The following is a 13,866-nucleotide window of genomic DNA, read 5'->3' on the forward strand; positions in this document are numbered from 1 at the left end:
AAATAAGAAAAAGAAGAGTGGCAAACAGTTAACTCTTGATAACTTTTTAATGGAAACACCCGCATACCCCACTTAAACATGTCTCTTAAACATCTTATATTTACTTGATAAATACATATTTCAAAATACACACAATTTAATTTTTTTTTACTTCCCTCTACTTTCGAACATTCAACATTCGCACATCTTTTCAGGAACCAATTATGTGCGAAAGTCGAGGTCCTCCTGTATAAATATCTTGTACAGAAAGCGTATAAGCTTTTACTTTTATAGCCAATAGTACATTATCGATTAACACTTTGACTAAATCGCAAGCAGATTTTTTGCGCTTAGCGATCTCAATCATATTCTTTCGTTCTTCGGGTGTTTCCGTCATTATTTCCAAAAATCCACCTCTTTTCAAATTTCGTAACAGCATCCCGGTGTATTTTTTGACTTAAATGGCTTTAAGTTTAATACCTATATATTATTATATATAATTTTTGCTGCGGAGCATATGATGCATTTAACACAATCATCTGTTTCCGAATAAACAATTAATATATCCGCCAATTTTTACTTTTTGCGAATGCATTGAAGGATGACATTTGTGTTTCGACGATTTCAGAGAGCCATTCCAATTTAAATTTATCGCAGGATTTCTTCTTAATGATCGCATTTGAAATATCACATCCACTCCTTTTTGACATTTTTAGGGGATAAGTTTTCTATAATTAATAAGTATAATAATTGTACTATATATTATGTAACTGTGCAAGCAATCGTATTGTTCACTTGATTTTTTTGTTACGTACACTAAACACACCTATAATAATTATTTATTACAAAAATTGATTATTAGTTTTGTATTATAAATATTTTAAGTAAAAAAGCACTGCTTTTTGGACGAACACTTTTATTATCTTAGAGGGAACATTGCTCGCTAGTCATTGTCATTGAAATATTAGTTACGATTGGTGATTTACATATTTAAAGATGTTGCCGTTTGTCACGTTGTAGTTTCATTACTTACGGATATAGTTGTAAATCGATTCGCAATACAGTGATAAATTCATTATAGTACGAATATGATGTTTAGTAAATTCTCGGATTTAATCATTTTATACAGATTAAGATAAACGTGTAGTCTTCGCCACTAGTATCTAGATAGAATTTAAATACTTACTACATTATGCATGAAAAGTGATATGACACTGGACCTGTATTACGATTAGATACTTAGGTATATACGGTTTCCTTTTTTGATAACACGTTTAAAGATAAGAGGTAGGTAAAAAATACTTCCATTCAAATTTGCGATCAATTTTACATGTGTGTCCGGAAACTTGTACGTATGCAGTTCGCCGTATCACACTTCACCGTGAAATGTTGTTTCGGAAATATATGGCCGTATATTAAAGACGGTCCAACCTCTTTGGGTCGTATAGTACCTACTGATATAAAATTCATGTCTAAATAAAACACTGTTTTCTCGGTTTACACTTTACAAGAAGCCAGCAGCAAACAAATTTTGAAAATAGCCGATATACTGGATTATGTCACATGACGTGTTAGGTTAGATTAGGTTTTCATTCTTGAATTCATGAATTTTGCCAAAATCAGCTATGAAAATTGAATTAATGTTCATATTGAATCTAATAAAATTGGAGGCCGTATAGTAGGTATACGATCATCTCTTTCCGATAAGAAAGCTCACGGCGAACTGTGTCACGGTGAAATGTGTTACGTACAATTTACATGTAACCTTTTACATGAATGAATGATATGTACGATTAGGTAAAGGTAGCGTTTTATTACATTACCTTACGGCATTCCGATCATAGTGCTAGGTATTGCTTATAATTCATGGTAAACAGCGGTAAGTGTGGGAACTTTTTTTACAAACCGTTTATATAAGTGCGCGTACAGCGCGTGTTACCAAATTGTGACTACTATTTATATAGTCCAGGCAATGAATATATTGTAAAGTGCATGGAATGCGTCAGAATTTTTGACTTCATGACTTTATTAGGAGTAGTTAGTAGGTAAACATACTCAAAGTCCCAGCCCCTGGGAGGTGAGCTAACGGCGGGGGGGTCAAAAGGTCCCATTTTTTGGTTTTTCGCTTATATCTCGGAAACGGTGCATGTAGAAAAAAAATGTTTCAAATAAAAATGAAAGCTAGTTAAATTTCATATAAAATTGTTCGTACACATATTTGTCGAATTCTCAACGGTTTCCGAGATATACCGTCGCTATATATTTTTGGAATCTAGTTACTTAACCTTCTTTTGTAATTGGACATTCTTATATCTATTGCATATTTATCTTAAACACATATACAGTGATGCCACAGCATGCGTGAAACTCCACAAATGGTCGTGTAAATTCCCCATCAACAAAGGTGTCCGGCAAGGTGATACCATTTCACCTAAACTATTCACCGTTACTCTTGAGGACTTATTCAGGAAACTTGATTGGGAGGAAAAAGGTTTTCCAATTAATGGAGAGCACCTCAGTCACCTGCACTTTGCAGATGATATTGTTATACACTCACAAGACCCGAAAGACCTCCAAAGTAGAATGCAAGAACTCGCGGATGTCAGTCAAACGGTCGGCCTAAAGATACTCGTAAATGTCTCAAAGACGAAAGTGATGAGGAACTGTTTTTCGGACCCTGCGATTATCTGTATTAATGGCACCCAACTCGAGCAAGTCAGCAGCTACGACTATCTCGGACAGCAGGTGCCCATAGACGGAAGTATGCACGATGAAATTGCTCGAAGAATAAAGCTGGGATGAAGTACTTTCGGTCGTCTGAATAGTACCTATGTACAAGAGTGACCTACCATTATGTCTTAAGCGTAGGGTGTTCATCCAATGTGTGCTACCCGTGCTCACGTATGGCTGCGAGACGTGGACCCTCAACACGAGAGATGTCCAAAGGCTAAGAGTCGCACAGCGAGGCATGGAGAGGTGTATGTTGGACATCACGCAAAAGGACCGTAAGAGAAACGAATGGGTTAGGAAGCAGACAGGAGTACACGATGTAGTAGACGTTGCCAAACAGCTAAAATGGAGATGGGCGGGGCACATTGCTCGCCGAAAGGACGGCCGCTGGACAAATGCCGTCATCCAGTGGTACCCAAGTGGCACGAAACGGCCACAGGGTCGTCCTAAAAGCCGCTGGATTGACGAACTGGTAAATACGTGGCATCGAATGACACAGGACCGAGAGAGTTGGAAGAAGCTTGGAGAGGCCTTCATCCAGCAGTGGATTGACCCCGGCTGATGATGATGATATAAATTGGAATAAAATATTGACAGAAAATTAGTGGAAATGCATCAAACCTAAATTCTCTTTCCTACGGCGATTTTTTCTGATTCTTTTACGGAACGACTAAATTATTAATAATATTGTTTATATTTTTTTTAATGTGGGGCTCTTTGCATTGATATATCAACTTATATGCACTCAGAGTACCGATAAATCCACCCCTGCGAATCTTTGATAACATCAATACTCAGCTTAAGAGGGGGCTCAAGAGGAGGAGATTGAAATATAATCTAGTATCAAAAGGACATCGGCGTCGTTAGGACGTTAATTTAAATCGATATTTTCGCAAAAACCACTAATCATCGGAGATTTTATTTAAAAAAAAAATATATATTATTGACATTGTCGGCCGTCTTACACATTATTATTTGATAAACAACTGCACGTGTCCGCCGATCAGAAAACAGGGCTGTCAAAATATTATATCCATTAATATTTTTAAAATGTTAATTTCGTCATAGTATTATTACTACCTGATTCAAATTGAGCGTAGGTTGATACTCAAATACTATTATAGTATGTTTATGATTTCGAGAAAATAATACGATGATATATAATCCATATCAATTATTTGAAAACAATACATTTGCATGTAGGTACATTACCTAAATGAAGAATATTCGACATTCATGAGTGAGCACGGCTCAAAGCTATGAAAATGTGTTTTTTTCAATTTGAAAATATTTTAATTGTGTATTATTTTATTACAGATTCATAATACGTTATATAACTAATACAACATACGGTTTTTTTCTATGAATAAAAAAGACTGGAAGGAACATATTGTGTCATGGCAATCAAGAAAGACCGGAAAATATGGCCAACAATGCATGATACACAAACATAAAATACACAAAATTACCTATTTAAGTTTACCGCACACGTGCAGACCACACGATATTTGTTTTCGCAAAGTCATCGCTTTCCAAAATGGTGAATTTGGTTGCCAGTTTTTATGGCGATGAATCAGTATGTTCCTTCCTGTCTTTTTTTATTCGTAGGTTTGTTTACTATGTACACCAAGAAATTTCCATTTATAAAATCCAAAATGAGTTTTGGAATATAATGCAACTAAAACTAGAAAAATTCTATCAGGGGTGTTTACTTCTTGAATTAGTTGACCCCAGAAACAACAGTTCCATTCCACTACGTGAACCACAGTGGATATTATGCAGGGTCCACATTGGCAACATGTCGCCGGCAACCTCGTTAAATTTTACGATAAGTATGATAATTATCGTAAAATTTATCGAGGTTGTCGCGCGACATGTTGCCAGTGTGGACCCGGCATTAGATGCACAAAACTTGAATAAAATATATTATAAATAAAATTTAAAAAGTACAATATAATTAATTGCGTCGACAGCCCTGGCGACGCCAGCCAGTCGGATGGTCTAATAAAAAAATAATGTATCTAGTGACTGTATGTTAATAATTATTTTTAGGCACTCAAGATATAAATAATTTCGCCCATTGCCTTTACATGCAATAATGGTTCTACCTACCACTTGTTTCACTAGTATAAAAGTGAAGTTGCGCAGTCAATAAAAAGTCACTTTCTTTTTATAATAGGCAGACACTAAATTCTACGTTTTAAAAAATATGCATTAGAATTAAACAATACCTATTATTTTTAATACGTAGGTCCTAAACATTACAAATAAACACTATTCATTATTAATGTTTTTTGGATAGCACATGAAATAAAAATGTAGGTAGATATGCATTTCAACATCCTTCGTATGTTTAATTCTCGGACAATTTCAGGTTAAAAAGTTATTAATATATTATTAAGTTTATATTGTGGCAACCACATAATTGAAAATGTCACCATCATATTGGTTGCAATACTTTCTCCCAAACAGTTGATTAACAAATTGAATTTAGTAACATTTACGTACCTACCTATATTAGAAGATATTATTTTTTGGTCACCCCATTCTGTCTTCACGTCGACCGTGTTTATGATTTAAATTTAATTTAGAGACCATTTACATTTGACACAAGCATTGTCGGCGACCTTTGTATATTGCTAGTAGACCAACAATTCCGGACCACATATAAAAAAATCATATTTTCAATTCTCAAGGGCAATTCTGTAGAGCTTACCCTTAAGAGGACGTTCTACAGAATTGGCCTTGAGAATTGAAAATATGATTTTTTAACATGTGGTCCATAATATCTGGTCTACTAGTTAATATAAAAAGGTCGTGTCAAAGTTGTTTGTGTTAATAAATTTGCTCTGTGACTGATCCGACTCATATTTCACATTCATTTCATCAGGGCTGTCGAAGACATAAATCATAATATATATTTATAATTTTAAATTTTTATTTATAATATATATTATTTAAGTTTTGTGCATCTAATGCCGGGTCCACACTGGCAACAAGTTAATTTGCTGGCAACCTCGTTAGATTTTACGATAATTATTGTAAAATTTCTTAAGCAATTATGGTAAGTATCGTAAAATTTAATGAGGTTGCCAGCAACTTGTTGCCAGTGTGGAAATGGCTTAATATCCACTGTGGTTCACGTAGTGGCATGGACCTGGGGTTAGCTAATTCAGGAAGTCAACACCCATGATAGAATTTTTTCCAGTTTTGGTTGCATTATATTCCAAAACTCTTCTGTAAAAATCGTTTCCGAGTTTATAAATGGAAATTTCTCGGTGTACATAGTAAACAAACCTACGAATTAAAAAAGACAAAGAGGAACATACTGATTCATCGCAGTAAAATCTGGTAATCAAATTCGCCATTTTGAAAAGCGACGATTTTGCGTAAACAAATATCACGTGGTCTGTACGTGTGCGGCAAACTTCGAATGTGTTTGTAATTTTGTGCAAAGTGCGAATGTAATGTTTTCAAATAATTGATATGGATTAATTATACCATCGTATTATTTTCTCGAAATCATAAACATACTATAATAGTATTTGAGTATCAACCTATGTTCAATTTGAATTGGGTTATAATAATAATATACCCGTATATATATCAATAGTATGTTTGCTACAAAATCCACCCAAGTTATCAGTACGTACTTGCACAGGTTTGATTAAAAACCATGATGAAATTAACATTTAAAAAATATGAATGCTTAATATTATTTTGACAGCCCTGTTTTCTGATCGGCTTCATCTCGCAGGTGTTCATAAAATAATAATAATTCTCCGCGCGGCAGAAATTATCAGTAATAATAATAATATTTCTTGAAATAAAATCTCCGATGATTAGTGATTTTTGCGAAAAGATCGATTTAAATTGACGTAGTTACGACGCCGAGGTCCTTTTTATACTAAATTATATTTGAACGGCGGGCTCTTCAGCGGGCCCTTAAACTTTAACCTATTAGTTGTGAAAGTGTTGCTATCTCAATATCAATAACACAATAATGAATAACAAAATACCACATTATTCCAAAGGTTTTCAAGGAAATCTACGCTAGCCGTTTATTTTTAATGGTTTTATGAAAGTCTACCCAGGCAGTAAGACCTAAATTCAGCCCCATATCGACGACCAGGTATATTTCAGTATTTTAGAGCTTGGAGGTCCATAATGCTTCGCTTATGTGCGAACATCGTATTTTACTATGACGGTACTATAATTTTAAATGTATTTTGAACCCTTAATCCACCTATTCAGATATCGTAAGAAATTATTAGCAAGTAGTTCAAAATTAAAGGAGAGATCTTGGCGTAGCCTAAAAGTCAAGTTTAGTTACTAGGCGCATTGTTAATTAACATCTTAATAAAAAATACAAAAAAATGGTCGCAATATTAATGAATTCTCAGTTGCATATTGATATTGCTAATAAATTTCGGGAATGGGACGACTGGACTCCGGACAATTGAACGCCGCACTGTCGTAGAGACGCATACAGAACGTAGACGAGGTATTTTAATCAGTTTCTATCTACTTCTTAGTAGTTTTAGTTTATTTTACTCTTAACATAATGTATTCTTTATTGCGGATTGAGAATGACCATGCCTAAAGCTTTATATAAAATAAAAAACTCTTTTTTCGTTGGAACTTAAACATAGGTATGCACGATTAAATCATTATTTAGGTCTGCACATTTACATTATCACCAAATATTAAATCATAATATAATCATTTAAATATAAATAATAATATTAAATATATTTTTTAAAGTATCTATAAGTACCTAACGTCTATTTATTTTCGAATTCCATGGCGTCCAGTTGTCCCGGTGCCAAATCGTCCTAGACCCTAAATTTCGATATAATTAGAGATAATCGGTAGCGTGATAAAGCTTAGTGTTTAGATTGCGACGGTTGTGGGTTCACGTAACATTCGGTATATTTTTATTTTTTATTTTTTTAATATGTGTGTTTCTGAAGTATTACAAAATATTATTTATACTCGAATTAAATAGAAAATGTACCGTTATATTGCAAAATGATCACATTGCAGACTAATATAACAAAATACCTACCTACTTATTAGAAATATCAGCTGTCATCATAAAAAAATGGTCTAATTTATCAAAGATTTAATATTTTGCTTATTCTGTTAAAAGTAGTAGAATGGTATCAATAGAAACTGCTTATGCAGATACTATATTGGTTTGTATTTCTGACACTGTTTCTATAATCATTGTTATGTGTATAATAAACACAGTATTATTATAATTGTATACTGTTTTGCACAAATAAAAACAGGTTTTAGACTATTTTTATCTGATTTTACAGCTTAATGTATCGGTCTTAAAAAACGTTATAAAACTATTAAATTTGGATTAGGGTGCTCCTTCTATACGTCAGATAAAAAAAAACTAGGCTGTGTGTGGTCAAAGCTCAAGATATTATTTATTAGTTCAACAAAAACATATTGTGATCGAACTACTACGTCAAAAATATCAATTTGTCATTACAATAATAATGTTGTTTCGCCCACTTTAAAAGGTTTCGCATGTTATTACTAAGTGTGTCAATTGTTGATTTCGGTTTCGCCAAAGTCCAATGACTGTCTTGTTGGTACCTGGTTGAAATGATACCCTATGAACCTTATTTTTGCTGCGTATACATAAATACATGCAGTAGGTCAGCGCCATCTTTAGATCAATAAAGCCTGAGCATAACTTTTTGCACAAGCAATGAGTGGTCCACTGTTCAGCTATCAAAATCAGATCCCAGATTGCTTGACTCTTAAAGTCAGATTCAGTCAGTCTCTTAGTCCTTCACACAAAACCGGTAATAATATCGATTTAAAAAAAATATGTAGCATTGACATAGCATCACATTATTGTAGAAGGTGTGTATTATTTATCATGTAGCTCATCTATCCAAATCAACCCATCCCATTTGTGAATACGACAGACGCGTCAGTATGAGCACTCTATAGAACAATGACAGGCAATGACCTCAACGGGAGGGACGGAAAAGGTAGGACCACTCGTTGTGAATGTATCGGCTTTCTACTTGAGTCGGCAATGAGTAGGTACGTTTAAATTAGGAATGCACTATCCAAAGCTAAACCTTATGAAGTAAGTAGTTAGATTAGGTTAGTTGTTAGTAGTACCTACCTACACTACATAAATGTTAACAAATTACTTATTTATTTCATATATTTACAATGTTAATAATAAATAGAACCTACTTGTAGGTAGAGAATACAGAAATAAGGAACATAGGTTGCCTTCTGGATGCGGCCGTAAGAATTCTTGAGTCTGGAGAAATACGGGATAAACTTAAACACGTGTTACAGGATAAGTTATTTTCAATACTTTGTCATGTAATTAAAACTCGCATTCAATATATGACTAATATTTGAGGACACCCGGTGGGTTTGGTACACCTTGTGTTTTATGACCTGACCGTCATTAAGTAATACACCGAAAATTGCTTTCGCATTTTTATTGTATTAATCTTTTCTCGTTCTTTTGCGTTTAAAAAAATTCTCTTTTTATTAGAAAGTCTCTGTAAAATCAGTCACAGAACACCTGAGTGTATGATGATCTCAGTTTTGGGTATCTGCTCTGCTCCATCTATTGCGTGAAAATTCAGAAGCTGCTGAATGTTTTTGATCCATGCACGCAATCTTGCAACTTGCACGATAATACGTGTTTAAACGTGCCTATTTTTGTTATGGCCGCGACAATACGCACTGTCAGCTATAAACCCATGCACGTGTAAACGGGCTATTATCGTGGGTAATGAATTTAAATGTATGTAGTGATATAGGGAGGACGGTATTTCAATTAGTGTGTCTTTATTTTTTTTCTAGAATTTCTTTTTGTCTACCACATATAGTTAGATTTGGTAGTTATAACTTTGTTGCACGTTTTGGTGATTATTATGAAAAAAATATCGGTCAATAGTCATCGTGTTTTACCACATTTACCGGTGCTATAATTTAATATAAGTAATACAATGAAATATTATGTATGCACAAAGCACAATACCGATAATATTTTGACGATTTATGACACATTGTTTATATGTGTATTACTGCACATTAATAATTATTGTTCAAATGATAATAAAATTATGTTTACAAACAACAGTTTTCATTACTTTTATTAGTGAAGTGACGTTGTCCTCAAATCAGATGCCATGGCCATAGTAAAATTCAAATGAATAAGGAAGATCTCTTGAATTATACTGTACCTGGTACCAGGTACCTACTTCAATTTGCTGTTATTCGCTCAATCAATATACTTAGTTATTTAATAATTAATATTTACTATGTATATTAATTATGTTCTTGAATAATTGCATGAATTTAAATTCCGTATAATTGACTGTAAAAAAAATAGTATATGAAATCCGGGTCGCTGAAAAATATTCATGTAGTACTTACACAACTCAGATCAATTACATATAATTATTTATCATTTATAAGTATCTATGTATTCAACCTCGAGTATAAATTATAAATAAATAGGTAGCTATTGAATTTTCATGGTACAAGTCTGGAAGCCAGGTGAGGACAGTGGCAATTTTCATAGGCGATATCGGAAAAATTCATGAATAATAATTCAAGAATGGTAACGATAACCTAACCTAATAAATAATCCAGTATTTATATCGGTTATTTTCAAAATTTATTTGCTGTTGGCTTCCACTAAATCGACAAGACCCGGATTTTTAATGTTTAAGGTACTTATAAAAAATAAATTAATACAATTTCAATTTAAAAATAGTGCAATTATTACAGTAAAACGTAAAATTGTCAACATTTTACCAAAGTTTAGATTTATTATATATCATATAAAGTGGCGATATTATAAACGTAGAAACACGATGCACTGACAAGCATAGATACCCCTTACGAATATTAGACCTGCGAAATAAATTGCAATTAATCGGTGTCAAAACTGTAGTGATGACTGCGTTACCTGAATTTCAATATTCACTTTTTACATTGGAATTTTAAACTTTTGACATTTTTTGACGGAGTACACCGCTTTTTCTCCATCATAGAAAAAGACTACGCCACTGACTACCTACCATAGGTACTAAATAGGTTACTAAATAGAATTTATAGGTGTCAAAAGTACGTTGTGCATTTTATTGTAAAATAATATAAGGGATCTGTTATGCTATGCTATTACAATTAATAAAATAAATGAATAATATTTTTAAATTTTATATAAGTACATATTTAATTAGTAGCTTGGTAATACATTCAATTAGATTTTATCAGCCAACATACCTGTGTCTGTGCCTTCAATCTTCATCAATATCATACACCCATTTCATCCACAAATTTAATCAAAACAAAACATAAACATAGATTCACACACCAACTGGGTATATCATTATTATTCGCATTAAAAATAAGATTTATTACTTTTTTCATATCAACATTCCTTCACGTTTAGTCCCGTTTGATAAACTAATCAACAATAAAAAAGGCGATTTGTACGCGCGCCAAAATATTTCCACGATCGAAATAATAAAAATATTGTCGAGAAATTCGAATTTCGAATCGGTCGGTAAAACAGTTCGTTCACGAACGCATGCGCGCGGCTCAAAGTTCGAGTGCATACTAAAATTATTTTTGTTCCAACAGTTGGAATCACGCATCAGCAGATAATATCAGAGCGGTGTATTCTTCCTGCTAAGCATCGAGTAGGATTTCCAACAATTTTTAGGGGATGTTAAACTGACGGTTTGCAAGCCGAACACGGTCCCTGTGACTTGAATTTTTTTAAACTGCATTAATAACAAATTGTAATAATGTACCCGCCGTGGTCGAGTGGTAGAAACTCGTGGGTCACGTCTTCGAATACGCGTCTAACAAATTCACAAGTTGTTTTTCATGTGTCATGCGAAATGGTAACTATTGACACCGGCTTTTAGAGATAATATTATTTCATTCATTATGTATTATGTTATAGTAACAATTATAGTAATGCGCCAGCTCCGGACCAGTAATGCTTACACATTAACGTTTTAAAAAGCGACACAAACGCCCGCCCCAAATGTTTGTTTTTTTATTTACATACATGTCATTTAGATGTAACGCACACATACTTGCCAAAAATTGGCGCCACTTTTTGGGGCTTAAGCCTCAATTACATTGAGTTTCTTTACGAGCTGTTTATTGGCGAATTTACAATCTGCCTGTAAAGTCGCCCAGTGTAATCATCGAATAAGCTAATAAGCAGGTTGTAAACACTCTACCGAGAAAAGTTGAAAGCCGGTCAACTTTACACGCTACACGTCGGCGTGTGGGCCTACTGCGTCTGCGCAGTAGAGCGCAGTACCAACCTCCCGGTAAAAAAACGAACTACGTTCCGTCAAAATAGTCGCTGGCTTGTGGCTTCTCAGCGAATGGAAAGTTTTGTGTGTAATCATCAAATAGCAGTAGCTGAATCGCCCGCTTTTAAATTCGCCAATAAACAGCTCGTAAAGAAGCTCAATGTAATTGAGGCTTTAGCGTGTGCCAGCGTTTTTTCAGGCGTTTATGGCGCTTCTAAAAAACATTCATGACAACTGACACATAGACAGAATGTCTCTTTCTAAATAGATGAACCACATGTTCAAACCTTGCGGCTAGATAAAATTAAAATCTTGTTTTTCCAATGCGTGTTTAAAGTATAGTATGGGTAATTATATTTAAATAATCTTTACACTGTGCTCCGCCTCAAATCTATGTTAGCGCACACTTGTATCAAGGCTTTAACATCTCGGATATTAATTCTTCGTTTAGTAGATAACAAAAAACGTTTCATTAACGATAAATTTCTAAAAAAAATTATGACTGAAAAAAATAACAGAAAATATCGGATATAGGAAATGGTAATTTAATTGGAATATTATATGGATAGTGGTAAGTAGACCGTATAAAGTTAATAGCCCGTTTGCATGTCCATGGATTTACTGCTGGAACTACGTATTATCGCGGCCGCAACAAGCAAATGCAAGTATAAACATGTATTATCGTGCAAGTTGCAAGGCTGCATGCACGGATCAAAAAAGTTAACGACTTCTGAATTTTCACGGGATAGTTTCAACCTGCACGATGTGCGCATGCGCAGTAGAAATATAGTAGTGAACCTGACGGGAAAAAATACGAACTACACCGCGCAAAGCTATTTCATGTTTAACGATTTTCACAACCTGTCCGAACCTGTCAAATTGCACCGCACAACAACAACAAACGTGTTCGATCATGCTTGAAGAATGAGATTGGCGTGTACGTCAATGTTACCAAGAGACGTTTACACAGATTCTATCAGTGTTACCATATTTTCAAAGTGGAAAGCCTCCAAAATTGCCTCGCAAAAAATATAGTACCTACTCATTGAATGACCAATACTTTTCTGCATTTTCAAATATTACACGTAAAGTACCTAATTAACGAGAGCTTTTTTTAGATAAATTTTATTCCTACCGGCAAAATCGAGTAATCCCGTTTTTTACACTATGGTGGTGATTAACGAGACCTTTTTATTTGAAGACAAATATTACACGTAAAGTAATTAACGAGACCTTTTTTTAGATAAATTCTATTGCGAACTTATTTTCCGAATTTTCAAAATTACAATATTTTTTGACTTTTATATAATTCATAGTACGCGGACCAAAATTATAGTACAAATACTATAATTATAGTACGGTTGGCATCACTGGGCTCTATATTATAACAGACAGTAACTAAAATTAATTGAATACATATGCGTTGACGTGGTAATACTTCATCATAATGTTTTTGTTCATTTTACATTTTTTAAGTTGTCAACTGTTTTGAACTCACCTCATTGTATTAACCCATCGTCGAAAGAAAAGTAACGTGTCTAAAAATTTAAATCTATGTTATTGTTTAAATATTGTTATTATATGATACAAATAAAGACGTCTAACAGTATCGGATCTAGCAGTCAGCGTCTATTCTGAACAAGTATATGAATACATTTAAATAATACGTTTATTTTGCATGTAAATATTCAATTTGTTTATAATGTAAAATTATCATATTTTACAGCGCATTTCAACCAACAACATTAAAAAATCGATTATCATTTTCAATCATAAGTGGAGCATATTATAGAAGTTTATAACTGTTGGATCGACT

At 33.7% G+C, this 13,866-nt stretch overlaps 1 protein-coding gene across 2 annotated transcripts in view; it reads right to left on the reverse strand.

Moving 5' to 3' along the window:
- The window catches only part of LOC147074987 (facilitated trehalose transporter Tret1-like), a 100,031-nt gene extending 88,695 nt beyond the window's left edge, over nt 1-11,336 (reverse strand). Inside the window, exon 1 of one of the 2 annotated variants that reach the window (XM_085942859.1) lies at nt 10,999-11,336. The gene's annotated coding sequence lies outside the window, so the exon portion shown is untranslated. The remainder of the gene's footprint in view (nt 1-10,998) is intronic. The other variant, XM_085942863.1, reaches the window with a different exon arrangement.
- Nucleotides 11,337-13,866: the final 2,530 nt, after the last annotated feature.

This window comes from Rhyacophila brunnea, unplaced genomic scaffold (genome assembly GCF_057557595.1).
Source record: "Rhyacophila brunnea isolate RB1 unplaced genomic scaffold, BYU_Rbru_1.0 scaffold_15, whole genome shotgun sequence".
Classification (NCBI taxonomy): Eukaryota; Metazoa; Arthropoda; class Insecta; order Trichoptera; family Rhyacophilidae; genus Rhyacophila; species Rhyacophila brunnea.